Source organism: Alligator mississippiensis, chromosome 3 (genome assembly GCF_030867095.1).
Source record: "Alligator mississippiensis isolate rAllMis1 chromosome 3, rAllMis1, whole genome shotgun sequence".
NCBI lineage: Eukaryota > Metazoa > Chordata > Crocodylia > Alligatoridae > Alligator > Alligator mississippiensis.
This window is the reverse complement of record NC_081826.1, coordinates 191,850,412-191,856,411: the sequence shown is the minus strand read 5'-3', so window position 1 is coordinate 191,856,411 and position 6,000 is coordinate 191,850,412. Positions and strand designations below refer to the sequence as shown.

Sequence of the window (6,000 nt, the reverse complement as noted above, 5' to 3'; positions counted from 1 at the left end):
AGTCAGCTCGCTCCTCCCCATCCTCTCCTCCCCCTCCATCCCTGCAGGCTCGCCCTGGCAGGCACAGTTACATTCCAGCACCTTCCTCACCTTCCCCCCAAAGTACTATTATTACTATTACTACTCCACCATCCATCTCTCTCTCTCTCTCTCTCTCTGGCGTGTCTCTCCGCACAGCCCACGCACCCCCCAGCGCGCCCAGGAGCATGTAAAGGGGTAGGGGTCAGCAGGCTGTGCCCCCCACACTCCCTGCACCCCGTCCCCGGTATGTGTGTGTATATGTACGTGTGTACATGTATATGTGTGTGTGTATCTCCCTCCACATTCTTCCACATCCCCTCCACAGGCAGCTGCTTGAGTGACACCCCCCAGCGCCAATCCGCTGCCCCCCCAGTTGCGGGGGGCGGGCCCGCGTGGCGCGGCCCGCCCAATGGCTGCACGCGGCCGGAGGGGCGCGGGGGCGGAGCCCGGGGGAAAGGAGGGGACGGCTGTCATCAATGAAGTCATATTCATAATCTCGTCCCCGGCGCGCGGGCGCTGCACTCGGGAGGCTCGCGCACACGGAGCGGGGACCCCGGCGGCGCCGCGCGGCTTCCGGGCCAGGTAAATAGGGGCTCGGCGCGCCCCGCGGCCGGCTCGGCACCGCCTTGCACCCCCCGGCCCGGCCCCCAGCCCCGGCCCCCCTCCGATCTCCCCTCCCCAGGCAGCAGCAGCGGCAGGAGGAGGAAGAAAGTTTGAGCTGCGATATCTTTTTGCAATAAGGACCTGGAAGAAGGACCCCCCTTCCCCTCCCGTCCTCTCCTCTCCTTCCCCCGCCCGGTCCTTTGCTGCCTGCCTCCCCCGGGTTCCTGCCTCGTGAGTCAGGCGATGCAGGAGGCGACAGTGCCTGCAGCTCGGGCTCCGGGGACACAAATGGACAGCGGGAAGCTGCAGCCCGGGGCCGAGGGGGGCCGGCTTGTCTCCTTTCTCCCCGCCCTCACCTTGCAACCCCGGGGGGCTCTGCCGGGGGTGGGAGGGAGGGGGAGGTTGCCTCCTGCTGGGGCTGAAGTTCCCCGCGCCCTGCTCCGGGGCAGCAGGAGGGGCCCGTGCGGAGTGGGCTCCTGCCCATGCCCGGTGTTTGGACAGACGTGCTGGGGAGGGGGGGCGCGGGAGAGGAGCAGCAGCGAGCCGCTGAGCAAAGGAGGCCATGAGCAGGATAATCTCCTGCTTGACTGTCACCAACATGACACGCGCAGGGGAAGGGGGGGCAGGACTTGGGGAGGGGGGTGCTGCAGCCCCTCCTGTTGCCTCCTCCCATCTCGGCCGGGCTGTTGTGAATTGCCGGCGGTGCCCTCCGCCGGGGACTGGAAGGTGTCGCGATTCACTTCCTAAAATAGCTCCTCTCCCTCCAGCCCTGCTCGCTGCTGCTCCCCCCCCGGCCTTGCAGCAGTGGTACCAAACAAGCGCTGGCGAGATGCCCCCCCCGGCTTTCAAAGCCACCGGCCCCCCCCCGGCATTTTATTTCCGGTAGGCACAGAAAATGTCAGTCATTTTGTTTTCTGGGGGGGAAGGGGGTGGCGCTTTTCTCTTCCTGCTGGCACGGATCCGGGGCTGGGGAGCTGGGCGGGAGGTGCCCCAAGTGGGAGGGGGCTTTGGAGGTGGGGGGCAGAAAAAGTTTTTGGGTGGCTGATGAAGTGCAAAGAGAGAGAGAGAGGGAGGGGAAATGGAGGGGGAGTGGGGATTTAAGCCTCTGTTGCTTTTGGTGGCTGGGGCTTTGGAGGGACACAGAGAGAGGTTTTGTGTGTGTGTGTGTGCGCGTGTGTGCGTGCACGGTGTGGAGCAGCATTGACAGAGACTCAGGAAGTCACAGCACAGGTTTAGGGTGGTTTTGAGGGTTGTGTGTGAGAGAGAGGTGGCTGGGAGGCCTGGTGTGTGTGAGAGGGGTTGTGTGTGTATGTCTGTGGGGGGGTTGTGTGTGTGTAGCAGCAGCAGAGAATCAAAGTCACAGCAGAGGTTTGGGGGTGTGTGAGAGGTTTGGGGGTGGTTGGGAGGACTGGTGTGTGTGTGTGTGTGTGTGTGTGTGTGTAGCAGACGCAGAAAATCAGGAAGTCACAGCAGAGGTTTGGGATGGTTTGGAGGGGTTGTGTGCGTGTGCCAGAGGGGGTGGTGTGTGGTGTGTGAGTGAATGTAGCAGCAGCAGCAGCAGAGAATCAGGAAGTCGCAGCAGAGGTTTGGGGTGGTTGTGAGGGTTGTATGTGTGTAAAAGAGGTGGCTGGGAGGGCTGGTGTGTGTGTGCGGGGTTGTGTGTATGTGTGTGTAGCAGCAGAGAATCAGGCAGTCGCAGCAGAGGTTTGGGGTGGCTGTGAGGGTGCGTGTGTGTGTAGCGGCAGCAGAGAATCAGGAAGTCCCAGCAGGCAGAGACAGGCGCTCACACACGCACACAGGCGCGCACAGACATGTTTGATCAGTATGACACGATGACGGAGGGAAGCCGCGCAGCGGAGAGCCGGGCCTAGCTGTGCCGGGGGCCGGGCTGCCCCCTCCCGCCCGACCCTGCTGCCCGCTCCCCCCCGCGCGGGCGGGAGCGCTCCGGGCCGAAGGTCGGGGCCGGGGGAAGGTAAAGCCCCGGAGCGGGCCCGGGGGAGCTCCGCTGCCATGGCGCGGGCTGGAGGTGGAGGTGGGAAGGGGGGCGGGGAGCGGGGCTGGCGCTGCTCGGAGCCCGTCGATCGGCGCTCAAACTTTCCAGAAAGGCAGGGGGAGCTGGGGGACGTGGCCGGGCTCCGGGTGCCTGCACTGCATGTCGCTCGGGGCCGCGGGATCCGTGCGCTCCAGCGGCAAAGTTGAGGCCTATGCATTTCCCCAGCGTCCCGGAAGAGTCACTGGAGGGGGAGCCGGAGGGGGGGGGAGGTGTTGGGAAGGCCAAAAATATATACAAAAAAAAAGCAAAAAAGCTGGCAATTGAATGGAGCCAAGCGGAGGGGGGCGGCGGGAGGGGGGACGGGACTATCTCCCAATCTGGGATCGGAGTAGAGATCTCCAGGGGGCTGAAGTTAGTGTGCCTGCAAGACATATGGCCCTGCCTCCCCCTCCACCACGTTGCATTATCTCCTTGCTGGAGGAGCCTTCTCTGGGGCCCTGGCTCTGTGTGTGTGTGTGTGTGTGTGTGTGTGTGTACATTGTGTGTATACACATGTAGTGATGTGTGTGTATATGTGTGTGTGTAGTGTGGTATGTTGTATGGGTGTGGGGTGTGTGTGGTGTGGTGTGTACGTGTGGTATGTGAGTATACGTGTGTATGTGTATACATGTGTGTATGTGTGTGGTGTGTGTGTATGTATAGCATCTTCATTTTCTTTTCCTCCACAGGGATTGTGATAGTATGAGTATGTGTATGTATGTATCTATAGTGTCTTCATTTTCTTTTCCTCCAACAGGTTTGTGATTGTATGTGTGTGTGCATGTATGTATGTGTGTACATACAGTGTCTTCATTTTCTTCCCCCCAACAGGACTGTGATAGTGTGAGAGCAGCCAGTCCAAACCAGCCAGGGGGTTCCTGACCCAGGAGGGTTTTTTTGCTGCAGTGTGCATGTGCTTTGGAGAAGCATAAAAAAAAAAAAAAAAAAAAAAGTCTTGTGGTTAAATCTAAAGTGTGAAGCTAGAGCTGGCCTTGGAGCTGGTTTTCCTTCCTTGTTCTCCTCTTCAAGTTTCCTTTCTTGTCTTCCCCTTCATGTCTGATAATCAAAAGTCCTGTAAGGAGAGAGTGTCATTCTTTCCCGGTGGTGGCTGTAGGTGGTTGGTGAATAAGTTAGGTAGAAAGTTACAGGCACAAGGTTTGTGTAAAAATGGTAACAACCTATAGCTGGCATTTTAATTTCCTTTCAAAAGCAGCCTGGGTGATGTAGCATTTCCAGCTTTGTTTCCTTTGCGCTTGTGCCTGCATTTTAGATCCTTTTCTTCACTCTTTCTTAGTTCCAGCCGTGGAACCAGGAGTTCTGGACAATGAATGTTAAACCAGAATTCCCTTCCTTTAGTAGTATACCAGCTACATGTTAGGAGGTGGGGCAGCTTTTGCTCTGTGAGTGAATGCATTGTTATGCAAATCAAGGCACACTTTTTCTCTTTGGGGACCTAATTGCCCTATTATTCCCCCTGACTTTTTTCCTTTTGTCCTTTTGTTACTTGAGGGGGGAAAAATGATGTACCAGAAGGACAGGATTAGAGACAGGTTTTTGTGTCCATATGTGATACATCCGTAATATAAAGCAAAGGGTTTATATGGGTAATGAGCATTTTTAAATAAAGTCAAAGTTAGCTGTATCATGTAACACATGTGGACTTGACAGGCGAGGGTAATGCTTTATTAAATACAGTATTTCTCTCATGAGGCATGGCTCGGCTCTAGGACTGACATTACTATGGTGTTTCATAGAACATATGCACCACAAGAGTATGTTCAAAGTAGTCTTTAGATCTTTTCTTTTGTTCATTTCTGAAGTGGTCTGTGAGCATTTTTTGTCAAGTTTGAAAAGTGCTTTGACCAACACCTGAGGCTTGAGATTGACAAGAAAAAAGTGTTCCAGCTAGCATTTCCTATATTTAATATATCCTTGACAGAATTGTAACTTAAATTAAAATCTGCAAATGTATTTTTTTTTTAGTTTTTTTGTTGGACTTTGAAGTTAAGATCAGAATGTGCGCAGTAGTGACTTTAAAAAAAAGTCTGCACTTTCTGCAAATTTTTATGGTCCTGATTAATAATAATACTGTGATCTAGTGATTCCTTTCTAAAGGGCAATTTTCATTTAGGAACACACATGAGAAGGCTTATACAAATAATTAAAATTCTTTTATTCTATGTTTGTGTTTCTTGGTGCTATTGAAGATCTTTGTATACAAATCAAGTGTCCTTGACCTCCACCCTTTCACACTTCCTCAACCCAATTTTTTCCTTTCTGATTGATCCTCCTGTGAAGTAAATGCAGGATTATGACATTAAAGATCACTTGTCATGAAAATGACATCAAATGGAAGCTTATGCCTTATTTGCAAGATAATACAATAGAGGATGGAAGAGCAAAGGAGCAAGTCCTCATTTAGATGCATAACTTCAGTAGTTTACAAACATAACATGACTATAAAATTGGGGATGTGGCTGGATTTTTTTTGTTGGAAATGTGTAATGGTCTCCTCCTTATGAACACATCTATTATTACTGCCTTCCTGCTCCCCTCATTAGCAACAGGTTGCCCTGCTACCACCCTTCCACCTCCCCCCTCTTATATTTTATTAATGCTGGGTGAAGGGACTGTCACAACAGCAGACTTTCTAGACAGGAACTGGGCAACAATCCAGCTCTGATCCAGCATGGACTGGGTGGCTTCTGTGGTGCAGCAGCAGCAGGCACTTCTCCATGCCTATGGTGGGGCCAGGCAGCTGGGAGCTTCGCCCACACCACTGCTGCTTTTCTGAGCCTCCTGCTACATGATGACATGGGGGCAGCTTCCAGCCAGTGGGTAGCTATGCTGGGACCAGGCTGCAAACTGCCTCTGTGGTGCTGCTTCTTACTTACCCCTCCGCCCTCGGCTTCAGTGCAAGCACAGCTGGAAGCTTCCCTGCCCCAGTGCAACTCGTTCCTGGCTGGAAGTTGCATCCATGCTGCAGATGGGATGGGGGTGAGAAGTTGGGGCAGTGCTGTTGCAGTTTGCAGATGCCTGGCCTTGTTACAGCTCCCCACCAGCTCGAAGCTGCACCCACACTGCTGCTGGGGAGCTGTGACTGGGAGAAACAGTGGTGATGTGGGCACAGCTCCCAGCTATCTGGCCCCAGTGCAGGTGTGGGGAAAGGCCTCTGCCCCCATTGCTGATGTGCTGCTGAAGCCACCTGGCCTGCTTTGGACTGGAGCTGGGAGGATGGTGAGAAGCAGCAGCGGCATGGGCGCAGCTGAAAGCTGTCTGGCTCTGGCACAGCTCCTTGCTGCCTGGTCTTTAGCCGGATCAGGCCTTGCATTTTAGCTTGAGTT

General features: G+C 54.4%; 1 protein-coding gene across 4 annotated transcripts in view; it reads left to right on the top strand.

The window, feature by feature from the left end:
- The first annotated feature begins 500 nt into the window (after positions 1 to 500).
- The window catches only part of SMARCA2 (SWI/SNF related, matrix associated, actin dependent regulator of chromatin, subfamily a, member 2), a 191,539-nt gene continuing 186,039 nt past the window's right edge, over positions 501 to 6,000 (top strand). Inside the window, exon 1 of one of the 4 annotated variants that reach the window (XM_006260254.4) lies at positions 501 to 603. The gene's annotated coding sequence lies outside the window, so the exon portion shown is untranslated. Of the gene's footprint in view, positions 604 to 1,409; positions 1,507 to 2,047; positions 2,597 to 6,000 lie in introns of those variants that run through there. The other 3 variants (XM_059724765.1, XM_059724766.1, XM_019478048.2) reach the window with 3 other exon arrangements.